Raw genomic sequence first — 17495 nt, forward strand, 5'->3', positions numbered from 1 at the left:
CGGGGGCACTGCCCGCGCCCGGCGGCGCATGGCAGGCGCCGCCGTCCAATGGCGCTTGCCGTTACAGCGGCATGCGCGGGCAGCCGACCAATCAAAGAGACCGTTTCATAGCGGCCGCGGTCAGTGCCCGCCGCAGCCCCGGGACCCCCCGAGACCGGACAGGGACAGGACCGGGACGGGGACAGGGACACCCAGCCCAGCTTTTTGCCTCCCCCGCAGGGCCAGCGCCGTGGGCTGCAACCCCCAAGCCCTCCCAAACTAGGGAGGAATATTTTTTTTCCTTAGTATTTTTATTTTTTTAATTTTTAACATTAACTAGCCCACCCCCCTTCTACAGGAACCGTTCGGGCAGGAAGAGCAGCTTTCTTGTATACGAAGGTCCAGCTCAGCCCTACACCCCTCCCGCACTCCGAGGGGTTCCACTGAACGCATCCCCAGCACAGAGGTGCTCCTGCGATGGCACATGAAGGCAAACGACTGGTTCGGAGTCGCTCCTCTATGGATTCAGAGCCTACAAAACTATGAGCAAACCCGACAGGGAAACTTAAGCCACACACGGAAAAAATTAACTCATTGCTCACAGCTGTAGTTTTCCACCAGACCAAAGGCAACTCGAATTACTCTGACTCCAGCAACTCGTGTTATACAACAAACAACTTTTAATGCATTCCTGTTCAAGGCTTCCTTGGCATCCACTAAAATGTTAAGCTGTCCCTAGAGTCTCCCATTCTAATATTAGTTGTGCCACTGCTGCCTGATTGGATTGGGCTGTTTCCAAGTTCCCAAAATCCAGCCCTTTATCTTCCTAAAATACGGCCGGCCAGTTTTGCAAACATTTGACAGGCGCGGGATGTTGCTCGTGTGACTGCTATTAAGACTTCAAGCTTTTGCAGGAGAAGAGCCTTCAACTACAAGAAAAGGAAGCTTAAATTCCTCTTTTATTATTGGTGTGTTATTGCAATTACACTGATCAGTAACTGAAACCTACTGGAGCTGGAAACAATGGAAACAATGCTACCAAGGAAGAAGTGTGGGAAGAGGCTGTCATCAGCAGCAGGGGGTGGGGCACAGAAGCTGTTTGATTCACAGATCGAATTATTTCAATTTAGAAAAAACAATGCTCATTAAACCTATACTGCAAGTATTTTCTAGGCTTAATTAAGCTCATTACAAGAACTACCCACATCCTTCCAATCCAGCTTGCAGCATCAGCACAGAGCTTGGTCTGACCCATGCTTCTGGAAGGACCTTTGGATTTTTGAACATCAGGTGGGGAACAGGGACTACAAACGTCACATTTGCTAAGTGTGTTTTAAACTTCAAAGAGGGGGGAAAAAAGCACAACTAGCCATGCTTGTATCTTTTTGGTTTCATACTGAAGAGATGCTCTATATCAATTCCAATTTTGCAAGTGGGGCAAATTTATATAGGAATTCCATTCGCTGATGTGTGGGCTCCCTGTTCAAATGAGCTCAGCAAGCAGGAAAAGATGTGCAGAAACGTTCTGCAGGGAGCTAGGGACTGGCTGGGTGCAGCTCTTAGAAACGAGCTAGAACAGGTCAGATATGGGTGGGGATTACAAAGAATGCTCTCTCAGAAGCTGTTCGGAGCAGACTGAAATACAACCATCTTGTGGATTAAGTGCCTATTCCACATCTTCAGATTCCCAGGGAAGTGAGGGTCTATTAATGCTGGGGATGGAATATGACAGGTCTGACCTTACACACAGTTACACCAAGATGTACAAACAGTGTAATAACATCTGCCACTTCCCAGACCTTCTACCTCAAGAAATCCCAAAGAATGCAACAAACCAAACGTTGATCTTGCTCACAGCCATGCAGCTCAGGAGCACACATGTGCCCACAGGTAAATACCTGCACTAAGCTGCTCAGTCCTCAAAACGAAGGGACTCATGTTAATGAAAGGTAAATCAAATAAATCCTACAAAACACAAACTACCAATATCAAGGCATTCAGACACATGTAACATGGTTGATATTTTTCTTTTACAACTCTTGGTGGGAGAAACAAACAGAAAACTGAAGAAATACTTGCCAATGTCCTCCTGCTGATGGAAACTGTCCCTGCCCCACACCCTGCACCCCACACTTGTCTGTTCCATGTGCAAGACTGAGACACAAGGAATTTCCTGTACTATGGAAACAACCCGCCTCCCTGCAGAAGGGCAGACTCCTATCTCAAATCCTGGGACTAGGGCTCCTGTACCAGAGGGAATCAAATTAATGAACACATTTTTCATACCGTGGGCCTCAATTCCGCAGCCTGCATGCCACCCAGCAGAGCACAACAGCAGCACACACTGCCCCATCACTTGTTTGCTCTGCACTCAGGAGAGCAGTCAAGCACATGCTTAACTGTAGGCATGCCAACAGTCTTTCTGGAAAGAAAACCTGAAGCATACTTAAGTGCTTTGCTGAATCAGGGCCTAAATAAATGAATCTGCTTCACGCGTTTATCAGGGCTGGGAGGCCGGCAAGCACAGGCAGCAGTCATTGTGTTTCAGCTTACGTGATCACAGCCCAGAGGAGCACGAGTTAGGCTTTTCTGCAAGTCAACAAATACAGTTCTGTCAATGTTTGGATTGCTGCAAATCCCTCTCCATGTGGCCACGGGGAAAGCTGAAAACCTGTGTATGCAGGGCTGACATCACACTGCTGCAGCGAGGCTCCCACGCACGGCACCGAAGGACAGCACACCTCAGACAGGAACCCACTGCTGACAATACAGAGCTCCAGCTCTCCAGGTTTCAACTCCTGGCAGCAAACAACTGCTTTCACCATAATGCATCCTTACAATTCCCTTGTATTACCCTTTTTTGGGCAGGGAAGGGGGCAGGTAATATGTATGTGGGGGTGACTGGCATTTTATTCACTTTGTTCTCCCATATAGTTCAAATGGGAGGAACATACACACATAAAAAAAAAAAGGCATCCATGCCAAAACCAACATACAAGGATTAAAAAGTAGTTCCAGAAATCAGGGGCTTCGTTACTGTGCAGGAAATACAACAAAGGGTAGGTGCTGCCTTTTGAACCCTTCCCAGCAAGCCAGATCCGTCTGGCAGAGCTCAGCTCCTCCACTACCAGATGGGCCAATCTCATTTCAACGGCAGCGGCATCAAAGCTGGAGAAAGCAGTGGAGTAGAGAGAAAAGCCCGTGGCCTTTATCCCTCTAAAGAAACTATAATATCCCTGAAGCCCCTGCTCCAAGGCTACTTGCTGGGCCAGGCTCTAATTGCCTGAGCTGCAGGAGGACGGGGCTTGCTCCAGATGTCAGACCCAGCCTTACAGCTACCGAAGTGCAGGGGAACAAGGGCAGTCTGAGGAGCAAAGGTCACGCCAGGGCTCGCCTCTGGTGGGACTGAGATGCCCTCACCGCTTGAGGTAACATGAGGACGAGCGTATTCACTTGACGCTTGAATTCCTCCTGCTTGCCACGAAACTGATCCCCTTCCACTGACAGCCCCTGTGGATGTCAACTTGTAAGGACACTTCCTGACAGCCAAGTTCAGAAATGGTAATTTATGTGACAGGGTGGATTTGAGCAGCTCCCAAGTGTAAATGATGCTATTTAAAAGAGATTTTTTTTTTCTTTTTTTTTTTAAGAAGAAAAAATGACTCAGTAGAAGTGCCAAGGTGGGTTCCTTATTTACTGTTTCTCAAAGATTTCTGGGTCATGACTGCTCAGTTGAGAAGCACAAGTGCTGTTGCCCTAACTGACAGTCCAGTGAGTGAGAACAGCAGCTATTCCCTTCTCCTGAAGTGGAATAGGGATAGTGCAGAGATACTGGAGTTTTCCCAAAGTCAAGCTCCAGCTGTGCCCTTTCTTTATCATATGTGATGCTGTCCATGCTCCTTTTCAACTCAAACCACCAGCACGTGAGAGATGAACAGACTGCTCTGAGACTGAGCTCAGCCCTACACTGCCAGGCTGCAGTGTGCTTTATCCAGTCTTGTAAGTTACAATCAATGAAAGCTCAGACCCAGCCAGCCTGGATTGATGGACACCCTGGAGGCACAGCAGCAGAGAAACTGTGCTTGCAAAATTAAGACCTCAAATCTTTCACCAATTCCACTACAACTTACATCCCACACCTATTAATGTTCACTTAGTGTCTAGATATTGTCAGAGCCAAAGATTTTTTGTTTCTGGACTTTCCTCAAAGCACTAAATTCAGCTGGCAGCACAAATGACACACTCATCAGTCCTTCCACCTTTGAGATGATTCTGTAACCTTGACTTTTTATTGCATTTTAATGGGTATGGAAGAGCTTGGTGTGCCCACCACCCTGTCCTTGATAAACCAGAATGGGAAACTCCTCACCCAAACAGCAGTGAGATGTTTCCACTATCGAACACTTTTCCAAATAAACACAGTGTTCCTGGAAACACTGCATGGCAAAGAGAAATGGGAGCAATGAAAATAATCCATGTTTTCTTCTGAAAGAGAAACAAAATTCTGTAGGAGAATACCACCACCCATCCAATAGCATTTTCACGTTCCTATGGAAAATCAAGTCTGAGCATCTTTCCCAGTCCTTCCTTTCTCCTCTACTTTCACATCAGTAGTAAAGAACACATGAAACTACACTCTAGCTTATCAAACAAACCAAAAAGGTATAGTCAAGGGCAAGATTTTACTGGGAGCGCTCTACTGCTGCATTTATTGGCAGCAATGCATGAGACATTCTACACTTGTGGGCAGCTTTTGGAGTCAGTGAGGAGGGGGAAAAAAATGTTAAAAAAGTAATCTTCATTTAGGACCCAGCAAGCCAGGAACACAATGACATTAGTTGAGTTGGCTGACATTACAGACCTTCACTTTGGGCCTCAGAAAAGCCCATGGCGAGTTAGATGTTGTCATGATTATATCACAAAGCAGCTCTACTTTACTTGGGACTGGTTCAAAAGTGCTGGTTCACAACAGCAAAAGAAACCACAAAAGTAACAACCATAAGGTCAAGGAATGGATCCTCCATTCCTGAAGTCCCAATTACCAGGCTCTTACCCTACATCACATAAAACCCAGCAGTGCTCAGATTCCTATAGACTCAATTTCTCTGCTATTGCAACATCGACAGTTTGCACACAGCGGGGCTGCCTCAGACGTGGGCCAGCTCCCGCCCCCCACGCTCACATGGGCTGTGCACTGGGACAGGAGCCATCTCAGCAATGGCAGCTTCTCCACGGCTTCTAATGGGCTGCAGTATCAAGCTTGAAGAAGGTCAATTTGTTTTGTGTCACCTGCAAGAGGTATTTTTGCTTTCAAATTAGAAAATAATTTTCTATTTTTTGCTCTGGCCCTCATACCTTAAAGCAAACACTTTAGGGACGCGGTAGACACTTTGAATATTTCCTTTGTGAACATTCTGTACCTGGACACTTTCTCCCTCGGGGAACAGTTTACTTAATTTAAGGTAGACCTTTACAGCTAGAAGAAAATAAACCTCCTTTTGTTCTTCTACCAGTTACTCAGAAAAGGAGCAGATTTCCTCTACCATGGCCATGCATGAAAAGTTTCTGTTCAAGGTCTAATCGCAGATGTTGGGGGCCGTGAATCACCAGGGATCACACTGTGTGCCAAAGAGTCAACTCAGCCCCGAGTGCCGTCTGTTCAGAACAGGATGGCAGAACCCAGAAATAAATTATAAACCCACGCAAATAAAACAACCCCCCGATGCTGCTGCAATGGAAAAGCCTCAGTGGAAGGACACAAATCTACTACAGAAGCGGCTGCGTGCACAGGCTGGATGTTTAGGGGTGCAGGTCCCACACGTCTGTGCTGAAGGAGCCATTAATGCATGTCCTTTCCCCACACTCGCTCATGCTGCTGGCTTAGAGTGACTTTGGAGAGGGGGGGTTACTGGTCATGACCTCTATGGAAAGAGCAGCAGAAGGAAAATCCTCCTGCTCCTCAGTGAGGGAGGCTGCACATACTGAATCCCATCTCCTACAAGGCTCACCAGCCTTGCTAAAGCTCCTGGATTTATGGCACCCCAGAAGATGGCTGTGGTGCTCTGCAGGGACAGCAGTGCTGCTGTCCTCGGGAAAATGGATCATCCATCACTCGCCTCTGGGTGCTTCCCACTGCTCTTAGCTGCCCTGGCATGACCTCAGCACCCCTCCTACCCACAGAGATGGCAGCTGAGGAAGCAAGGGAAAAAAAAAAATGAAAAGATGTAAAATAAATCAGTAGGAGGGAAGGAAGCCCTTCACTGCAGCAAAAATAATGTATAAGTACGGGAAACTTTATCCTCCCTTGTGTACATGCAATTCTCCACATTTACACCCTGCAGCAAACAATCACAGGAAAAATTAATGCAGAGTTTAAGGAAAAATTGAAAAAATCCCTTTGTTTCTAAAATTTACCATTCTTCACTGTGCATTATGGTGCTGCTATTCCCTCAGCCACCTGAAATCTTCACAGTCTGTTTTCCTTCATCCTCAACATCTAGCACCTCTTGTCCACCAAAATTCAAAGAACTTCTCTCCCCTTCCTTCTTGCAGGATTAGTTCTTCAAAATTCTTCCACAGGCTGGGAGTTATTTGCCACTATATATTTGGGATTTCCAAATCAAAAATATATTACAAAAACACTGCAATTTAAGGAGTTTTTTTATTTGTTTGTCTTTGAACGAAGTCATAGAAGCTGATGTGCTGGACCCACACACGTGCCTCAGCAGAACAAATACCTTTCCATAGGGTGATCCAGGGCAGCATGCATTGCAGTGCTTTAAAGGGAACTCCCCCCTGTTTCAGTAAATAGATTTGTTGTTAGAATAACTACGTGTGCACATTTTTGTTCTTTTGGGCTTCTGATTTCCTGCCATCAGCTTATTTGGAACAAGTTAGAGGTCAAGACCCCTTTCCTACTCCAGCTCTCTGCTAGGACTGATAGTGACCTACTGTGATCCCACACCTGTGGGATCTGGGGGGATGATCTGCTGATCAAGCAGCCAAGTGGGAGTTTTGTTTGACTCAGGCCATCACTCCCCAGTCAGAGATACAAGGAGAAGGATGCTCCTATTAGGACCTGCCTGGCAAATCCCTTATGGCCTCCTACGTGAGGCAACTTCCCAGTGCCAGGGGCCAGGGAGCTGCCTTACAGCAGGGTGGCTGACCCAAAAGAAGCATTTCCTCTGCGGTGCAGAAGCAGCTACTGCGTTGCTGTGAAGCAGTGCTAAAATCCTCTCCAGCGCCAGCACCGCTTGGGAGGGGTTAGGACCACAATTACACCAGCTGCAAACACAAAAGAAAAGGGGAAAAAATGTTGGCAGGGATCTCTGGAGGTCAGCTAATCCATACCCAGTCTCAAAGCACAGTCAGCTTCAGAGGTGGATGCTTCCATATCCAAGCACAAAGAGAGCTGTCTCACACAAAGAAAGCTCAATTGAGTCAAACAAATTTACAGAAGAGACAGGAAAGGCCAAGGCTCATTAAGGCTTGTTCCCCACTACGTAATCGTAAGAAATAGGATCAAGCAGATGTATCCCACAATCTATCTGATTATCCTACTCAGTGTTCAAGAAACCCCCAAGGTCCTTGCCAATCAGATAAGTGTCCGCACATGTTTAGGCAGGCCAAGGGGATGGCTGAGGGGAGGGAATGCCTTTACCCAACTGCCCTTCATGGGATTCTCCTGGGAGGAATGACCTAGAGTTCTCTCTTAAGCTACAAGCATGGCCCTAGCCCTCAAGCCAAGCGATAATAGTCCATTAAGCAGGAGAAATACTGAAATAGGAGCTCAGGCTCAGCCATTCACTGTGCTGCAGAGGCGGCCTGGGACTTTTGGGAGATATCAGATGTGCTGCATACACAGAGACTTGCCCAGGTCTGGTGCTTCATAAGTACCTCTGCTGGTGCCCATATACTTCTGCCTGGAAAATTCCCATTCCAGTCTTCTCAATCAAAGAGCCTGCTGCTTAAAGAGACAGATTTTCTCCAACAGTAAGGCACTTCCCATGTGGGTTCCACATTACATCTTCTAAAAGCACCTATGTGCTCCTACACACTAAAGCTGTAGGCATTCCTGCGTTAGCTGTCCTACCTGGTGACCACAGAAAGAGGAGACAGCATTTGGACTGTGGTTTGAATTCTTTCTCAGCTGGAGAATTCACAGAAAACAAAAAAGTTTTTCTTTTAACATTCTTTGTACTGAGCGCTTGGATAAGCCATAAGTAACTTGGCAGCAAACCAGTTTGGTACAAACACAGCACACCAGAACACAATGCAGTCATCACAAAGCCACCACTCTGGGCCAGACAGTAATTTTCCCCTTTGCACAGGGCAGGCCTCCAAAGTCTTTATGCTACTACATTCAAGTCCATCTGAGCTACACGATGTGTTAAAAATGAGGGCTCATGCACAATGAGGAAAACACCTATCATTTATGGGCTATGAGGAAGGGCATACAGTGCACAAAGGTACTCAAAAAACATTTGTGAAACGATTCAGGACTTGGAGAAAGGGAAGCCTTGACTTATTTCTCGACTCAGATCTCTGGCAGCATCCTCAGGTTGCAAATCAAATATGCAATGACAGAAGGAGACTGAAAGACTGGTAACAAAAGCATCCAATGTATTTAGGATCATTTCTTTCAGGATTAAAATAAAGAAGTTACAACATACAGAAAAGCAGGAAAAGCAAACATAGCGACAACTGAGAGCATATTTTCCATGTCCATATACCAGTGAAAATCCAGAGCAGCCTGGTCCCAAACCCCAAAGGCATTATCATTGCACAGGTAGTCATCATTTTGACAGGAAAGATGCTTTATTCTGTAAGTGTCAGACTGGGACCCTGGAAACAGGGGCTCAAATCCTGCTGCAGCCACAGGTGCCACAAGTGACAAGTCTCTTAATCCCTCTGCAACTGGGGGGGGGGGCTGTTAAATTCCCACCTCTCAGTGATGTTCGGCGGATAAAATGCAGGCAATTAAGAAACTACTGCAGTAAAGGCTGTATAAGCACTGATGAACAGATCTGTTTCAGACCCCACAGCCATTACAGTACAAAGCAGGATGCAGAAGGGAGAGCAGAAAACATGCACACACACATAGATCTGCCCCATTAATCCAGCAGGCTGCAACAGGATGAAAGGCACGCCAACAACTCCAATCCTGCTTGCGCAGCAGTAAACACCCTCCCAGCATGGCAGGGAGGCACTGCTGCGGTACATGCAGGGGAGCAGCCAAGCCAAGGGGCATCTGGAAGGTATAAGGGCCAGTTCTGGTACCCACTCAACTCTGTCCAGTGCCCCTGGGGGACACAGGGGGTTAGGGGCGCATGCAGAGAGGAGCTAACACAGCTAAGCCTTGTAAAAGGCAAGGGGAAGTCAAAGTCACTCCTGAGGCACTTCCCAAGCCATTCAGAGTTAGTGTGTTGGCCTCTCCTGCCTTCCACACACCTCAAAATCTGTTATTCATTACTCTCCATCTCACTGCCAGGTCGATGAATCAACTTTTCAGGGACTGAATATTCTCTGTTTTTCCCAAGATGCCCAAGTCATTGACACCATCTGAAGTCCTCAGATCTTCGATTCTCTCCTTACCTTCCTGCATCTGTAACACGAGAGCCTCCAACTTTTCTCCCCTGTGGAAGTCTTAGTGACCTGAATTATTTCCAGTTTCCCACTTAAGGCCTGTTGGCGTAGTTTTCTTCAGAAAGCATTTGACTCAGCATGGAACCTCTGAATCAAAACCGGGAGCCCAAGAAGGTGGGCTCTAAGCTAGCCAGGGCAGATGTACAGGTGAACAGTGTCTCCTGTGTGCCCCACCCTTCCTGCCACCAGTCTGCAGCCCCCAGCCACATGCAAATACACAAGCATCCACACCTGTGCCTGGTTGGGTGTCTGTCCAAGCTTAATTTTAAAGGAGAAGGCAAAAAAAGCCAAGTAGGGATATATTCCACTTAAACCTTGAAGGCACATCTGAACCACCACCCATCAATGCACTTATTTCCCCCCACCCAAGGGAAGAAGCCTGGGTGATGGCAAAGGGAAGAGGATATAGAAGGCAAGTGAAGTCTTTGTTTTAATTAGTTGCTGTTAAGAACATTAGAAGGATGTTTGAAGGAGAATGATTACGGGCAGAGTGCAGAGGAGGTAATCAAAGGTGTCCAACAAACTGAATTTATGATGTGGCTTAGCAATCCATCACCTGGCCATCATTCCTATGTACACGCACATACAAAAGCCTCAAAATATATTTAGCTCAGAGGGTCTGGAAAAAAGTGGCTGTTCTTGTAGCCCCAGCTAACAACACTTTACTCCTTATAATGTTACAGTAGCAATTTATTTCAAACAGGGGAGGGAAACCAGATATAAAGGAAAAATGGTTTTAAATTCTTAGTGCGAAGACAACTTTGTTTACTAAACCCATACGAGGGAACATATGTGTACAGCACAAACTCAGCAGTGGAAATTTGGCTCCCTGCAATTCCCTGTGATATAGATGCATTTTTTCCAGAGGAAGTCCAATGGTCTTGTTTGTTTTCACCACTAATAGAGGAGTTCAATGAAATTTTCTATTGGGAGAGTCTAATGAGGTCAGAATAAAAGAACAGAGTAACTAGGAAGGAATGTCACTGCATTTTATTTTTAGAAGAAGGATAAAGGTGGGGCCTCGCAAGAGGCAGGGGATGGGCCTGTTTTGGCACACAGGGCCAGGCTGGAACGCTTGGTCCTGGGAGCCTGAGGGGGTTTAAAGCTTTTCTTTTTTTGCAGCAGCAAATCCCTTGCTGAAATCAGTGAAAGAGAATGGAGGGGTCCAGCTAGGAGAAGAGCAGTGTGATGCCTGGGGGTGCATGGACAGTGGGACAACCACTACCCTAGGGAATGATTGTGGGGCTGCTCTCAACCATGCTACCCTCCCCAAACTGTTCCCTTTTTTTTCCTGGGAAGAGGACTGCCTTCAGTGGCTCCATTTGAACTGGGGATCTCTCTACTGCACATTAAAGGGAATCCAAATTACAACAGGGTAAATATGGAGCGAGTCAAGAACAAGAAAAGCTCAATGAAGCAGCACCGGGGAGATAAGGGGCTGCAAAGGGAGCAGCCAGCAGTATGACAGGGAACAGGACTGACTGTTGTTACGGCTGGATGTCAAAACCCAGAGAGACAGCCTCAGGGAGAAGAGATGGGCCACAGTAAGGCTATGAAAATGAAAAGGAAGGAACAAAGCTAAATAAAAGAACCGAGGCGGAGCGGAAAGGGGCTTGACCGGGATAAACAGGTAAGGAGGAAAAAGGGTGCATTCAAGAGCAAGCAGGCCGTGGTCTGTTTCCTGGCACCAGCTAATCTGATTGGCACGGAGATACAAGAAACAGAGGCTTAAATAGCTCATGGGAGCAGATCTTCAGCTGGGGAAAGCCATCATCACTCAGCAATTAACTCCCTCGAAGGCTCTGCTCCCAGATCCGAAGCACAGAGCTGACCCTGCTGAGCACAGCCAACGCAGAACGAGGAGCACAAGATGAAGTGTCTTCCTAAGGGTTAACAGACAGCAGAGAACAAGCTGTTCCATGCATTCAGGTCACGAAAAACAGAACTGGGACTTGACACGCGCACCATGCACACACTGCTCTGCCAGGATCACCAGAGCCCAAGTGCAGGAGCAGCCAACTCTGCCTGCTAGGAATGAGACTGCGAGAAGCTTCACCTTAAAAACGTGCAAGGACAGTGTTAACCCAGGGGAGTATCACTTAGGGAGCATCAGGCATCTGAGGAGACCAGAAACTAGCGTTTCTGCTCTGCTTCCTGATATTCTCACTAGGAAAGGAGTAAGGGAAGGCCCATTAGGGGGAAAGTGTGCAGGGGTAGGTGCAAAGCACTCTTTCACGCCTCTTGTGCTGCCCAGTGCTGCAGTCTCCCACTTGTGCTGAAGATGCAGGTGGAAACAACCCAGCAGCCCGGAACCAGAACCACAGGAATGTTTCAGGGAGGGCAAGAAAAATGCTCCTTGACAAGCATTCATGGGAGGCTGGACTTCCCCCTCCAGCATGCAAGTCCTCAAACATCATGTTTCAGAGTGGTGCACTACATGCAAGTCCTTCTTCTGCTCCTGTCCACAGGCAAGTGTTGGCAGAGAGGGCAAGCCCTCTGAGCAGCAAGAGTGTGGAGGAACAACCCTCCTTCCAGCTGGGCTACAGCTGATGAAAAGGATCCAGCAGCCCCCACAGATGCCCAGGAGTAACAGCACAGCACAGACATGCAGTCTCCTACTCTGGTGCTCTCCAGCCTCCCACTATTTCTAACTCTGAGGACTTCCTAAGCCTGCTGTGGTTCGCCTGTTCACTGTTCTCCACCCAACTCCTTGCTTAGTGCTTGCCCACTCTCCTCAGCACTTTTGCAAGCTTCATGTGCCCACTAGACCTTTTGGCAAAGCCTTTCAGAGCTCCACCACAACTGACATGAAGGAGAAAGACCTCCTTTGGAGTCCATGGCCACAATCATACTCTTATCATCCTGTCCTTTCCCTGGTCAGTTTTATGGTATGCTGCAGACTAAGCACTGGTCTCTTCCCAGAGACACATGCTTTTTGGGACTTATAGTATCAGCAATGAACTCTGTCATCATGGCTAGGCTTCGTGAACGAAGATTTGGGAAGGGCTCTACCCACATTTGCTACACGCGCGCTGGTGGCTAAAGAGGCCAATGCGAGATAGACAAGTCTGGTTGCAAAAGGCACAGCAGAAAGACTCCTTGGATGGTATCGGCAAGACATGATTCTTTCTGCGTTTAAAAAGCTTATTTTCCTCTCAGATAAAGGGGAGGGTCAGAGTGACACAGAGTAATTGTGGGATGAAATGAAATTTCCAAACCTTTCTGGAAGCTCAACGCAGCAAGTCTCATTTCCTACCCCGGACTTAGGAGAAAGCTTGCAATTAAAAAAATTACCTGTGACCTTGAATACAAGGGCTAAGATTTAACTAACCCGCATTCAGGATTTGTTAATCAAGAAGCCCTTCTGTAAACTACAGCACAAAGGCACTTTTCCAAAGATCAAGTTACCTCTGCCCAGCCATGCCATAGTGGAAATTTTAGAGACCTTTATATAAAAGCTCCACAGGAGTGTTCGCTCTTCACCCTCTGCCCTGCAAGGAGCCAGGTGAGCTGGAGCCTGGCTCAACCCATGGCTAAAGCAGGGCTTGCAGTTAAGCAATAATGATCACAACCATGAGGCCTTTTCAAGGGACTGATGACCAACTGGGTGGGGTTACAATCCACAGACCTAATCAGCATCTCAACCTCAGGACCTGCACAAGCAGAGGCTGCACCAGGATTATAAAACAAAACAAGAACATACTCTTAAAACATGCATCTTTCCAGGCTCTGGAGAGCCTTAGAGCTACGACTTCACAGATAATCACATCACGGGTACAGGGCAAGGTTAGCAAATAAGTGCCCAGGGTTAATGAGCCAGTTTATTCCTTTTATCTAGCAGAGAACTCTTTTTTACCCTGAATCCCATGGTAACGTTACCTTGACAGGTGCAGTGCCCACAGTAAATACTATGTCTGTCCCATATTCTGAATTATCCCTTTAGGGATGAAAGCAAAGATACATATTCAGGGAATGGATGTTTCCTACACCCTCCTGCACAGCTTGCAGTATCAGAAAATTAAGCTGACTGGAAGAGCAAAGCTTGATGCTGCCCCTAAAGCAGAACTTGTTTGGAATTATTACTCATAAGCCAGTTAGACTAGGGAGTTGGCTACTCTGAACTCTTTTCTGCTTCTTTCTTTATGGATTACAGGGCAAAATACAAACTTCAGAGAAATGTCCTGGAATTGCCACATGCCCTAGGACACCACATGTATTCCACTGGCACTACCACTGAGCCTAACTTTACCCCTCTCCTTAAATTGTCACTCTGCCTCTTAAAAAAAATATCGGCTCCAAGCCTTTGCTCTAACTGACTAGCTGGGATATCACTGAAACATGGTGGCAGTTGGTAATTAGTATTTTTAACTCTTGGGAAGCAAGGCAGTACTTCCTGCTGGGGTTGATTTTAACATCCTGTCCTCACTCCTCTGGAAGACTGACTCACCAAGACGACATCAGGTGTAGATGTCTGTGCACGTGGATGGACCAAGGTCTTAGAAGCATTAACAGACTATCAGGTCCAAGTGGTCTTGTCTCCATCCAGGCAGATGTTCAGCACTGTAGCACAAATTTGTGCAGTTTTCCCATCATTCTCCTCTTCTGGCAGTTTTAGTTGCTAGATCAGTACATCCCCCAAGCTCCACACCATTTCTGTTCAGGCAGGGCTCTGCCTGCAGACAGGAGAGCTCTTTTTAACTGGATCTTTGTTCTTTAAACATCATCTAAATATCACTCCCTTAACACCTGATTTAGTATTTCAACCCCTTTAATTACACACAGTGGAGATTTTATCGGAAATCTGATTATTGTTTGAAAGTCTGAGCATTTCATCCCAGCCTCAGAATTGATCTATCGACTGCCTTTAAATCTCACATTTTAATTTAACATTTAACACTTTATACCCGCATTAATTACATTTCCCATGATCAATATCAACAAACACCGTCTCTGGCCCTCTCCTGATAGAGTGACCTTGGAGACCCTGCTCTGCCAAACACTCAAGACAGCTTTGCTCTTGAACATGGACGTTTACAGGGCTGATCTCTCCAGTGGGAGAGGAAGAGAGAGAAAAAAACCCATGAAAAACAGCAGTACTAAGTAAGTAGCAAAGTTTAGTAAGCAACACCACCAGCAGAGATGCACAGGTACAGACCTGGCCATGGGACTGGCCTGGCCCCAGGACATGGGGAGCAGAAACTCCAGCCAGCTCACCATCCATCTGTCCCACTCCCACCTTGGCTGGAGGGGGACCAGGCTCTGAAGCAGAGAGCTACCATGTGTAGACTCTGTTGTAACTCCTGCCCACACTGAAAAACAGGTGAGCTGGGCTTGGCCTGTCCAAGAGCTGCACACAAGTACCGGGGCACGGGAAATACTTGATGGGCTCAGTATCTCCCAGCATTTAACCAGCTTGCAGGTTTAGTCCCTCTGTTTGCCTCAGCACAGCACAACATGGAGAGCAAAGTGCTTCCCTGATCCCCGAGTCTAGCAGGTCCTTTATCAGCAGACACAAACTGCACAGACTAATTAAGGAAGAAGGAAGACACTCATCACGCTGCCATTCTATCCAGCCACTGCCAGCTCTCAAAGGTGGCCGCTATAAGGCACTGGAAGGGTCTGGCTTTGCTAGGAGGACAGTACCAGATCTCCTTCTCTAAGCCATGGGAAGCATAACTGGATGTGCTTGAGGAGGGTCAGGTCCTCCCTGTACCCCGTCTGCAATGCATTTGTGTTGCAATTGGAGATGGAAGATGATAGCGTCCCCAGCGCTGCAGAAAACAGGAATATTTGTCCCTGAATAATTTCTCTAGCATATTAAGCACAAGTCATTCTTATGCAAAGACTGCCCTGTACAGCTGCCAAGGTCAGTAAGACCTTGCTTTATTTGCTGCATAAGGGCTGGCTGCGCAAGTTTTACCTTGTACATATTTTTCCATGCATTCTTGTGTCTTAGATTTCCCTGCTGCTAGTGTCTATGCATCTTGCTGTCTGTTCAGTAGGTCATGCTACCTTCTCTGGCTGTTGATAATGACTACCCAATATCCAGTGCTCCAGAACAGTCAAAATTCCAGCAAACCAACTGTTATGGTATGTTTAATTCAAAAGACAGCAAGGACAATATTGAATAACAATTTTCAAGGAAAACATGCTCCACAGCTTTTGCTAACAACATCAATATGTTTCTATTTTCAGGGGGTCGTGACCTGCTATCCACTCACACAGGCATCACTGTTCACATTCTAGTATCTACATACAGATGATTTTTTGTGCAAGGATTGCATTCAACTACATGGCACTGCCTGCACACACAGGCTCTGGATTACAATATCAGCAAGTACAGACTTCAGGAAAGAGCCAAGTGCTGAACAGCCTGGGTCTAAATAGATGACAGGGTCTGAAAATAAGGCTCCAAGGTTTTTTAAATTGCAAACACATTATTACAGACTACAACCAATACCTAGACTAAGGACTGTCCCTCTGCCCAGTTTACTAAACCCTATGACATAGCAGGTCCAACAGTCAAATTTAGATATTTGCACAAGGAAGAAAAATAGTATTTTGAAACTGTACAACATCATGATACTGCAAAATTCAAAGTTTCTTGACATTTAACCCAAGCAATTCCTTTGCAGAAGAACAGTTAAGCAACCTACCTGAGGTCAGTGGCCAGGTAGGTAAACTTCACAAGAGCCTGCCCTGCTCAGGAGTCACACAGGTCAGGAAGCACTGTGCCTTGCCCCAGCCTCTAAACCCAAATCAATGAAGAGATGCAAGCAAAAATGTCCAACACCTCCCCTGATCTGCCAGGATTAGTGCAGCAGAGTCCCCAGCGACAGCAGACCGACTTTCTTGCTGGTTTATGTCACCACACCTGATCCACCACAGCAGTTCTGTGCTGAGCTCCTGCTTATCAGTGTGCGATGCAAAAAAGCTTCCAGATGCAAACAAGCTTCAAGCCAGTGAGAAGATCTGGTCTGGCGGGAACAGCAAGCCGGGACTCCATACAAGGGCTCACACATCCTTCTTCCAGCTCAGAAATCAAGCAGTTTCAGCCGTCTCACTTTGCACCCCAGTGTTGCTTGAACCCAGTTCACAAGTTACAGTTAGTAACACTAATCTCACATCACCCTGAATACTTGCCCTGAGGGCTACAAGCTCCTTGGGGTAGAGATCCTCTTCCCCTTTACTCTGCAGTAGTCTCTGACCTTGGTAAGACTCCACAACCATTGCAGTAACACAAACCATCATTCAAGCTTAAACACATCCTGGTGCCAGCAGTCTCTCAACTGGAGACAGGCAGCGCTACAATGGGGTTGCACAGAGGGGTTAAGAAGCACCGCTGAAAAGGGATGCAAACAAGGACTCCAGGCTCTGAGCAAGCACACTCTGCCATACAAAAGGTGAGCATCACTTGTGAGCAAGAGCTGCCTGGCTGAGCATACTGCCTTTGTTAACTGAGAATGCTATATGATGGAGTGGGCTAATTAACTGCATTTTACTTTGGGGGACCCAGGCTTAAATCCTGGCTCTTGTCACAGCTGAAAATGAATTTAGGGACCAGAATAAGAGCAGAGATAATTTATTTTCTACATAATCATCAAATAATTGCCAGTCTCCTGATAGAGAGGTCCAAAATTCTATGAAGGGTACTAGTGCTTATGCTATTATTTCTCTAAATATAAAAGTTACTAAGGATTGATGTGAGCAGTCATCACAGCTACCCATGCTGCTCAGCTGGGCTGAGCACTCCAACATGAAGAATCTCACCATTCAACATGGTGTGCACTTCATAATGCAGTGCCATGCAGGTTTCAAGTCCTACAGGGAAGGGAGCCGTGCCTGGCAGGATTTAAAATTCAATTTACATA

The 17495-nt window shown here is 46.7% G+C and overlaps 1 protein-coding gene across 10 annotated transcripts in view; it reads right to left on the minus strand.

Moving 5' to 3' along the window:
* Positions 1-17495, minus strand: part of MBNL3 (muscleblind like splicing regulator 3) — a 94192-nt gene that overhangs the window by 59374 nt on the left and 17323 nt on the right. The window lies entirely within an intron of this gene.

The sequence above is a fragment of the Pseudopipra pipra genome, chromosome 13, assembly GCF_036250125.1.
Source record: "Pseudopipra pipra isolate bDixPip1 chromosome 13, bDixPip1.hap1, whole genome shotgun sequence".
NCBI classification, from domain to species: Eukaryota; Metazoa; Chordata; class Aves; order Passeriformes; family Pipridae; genus Pseudopipra; species Pseudopipra pipra.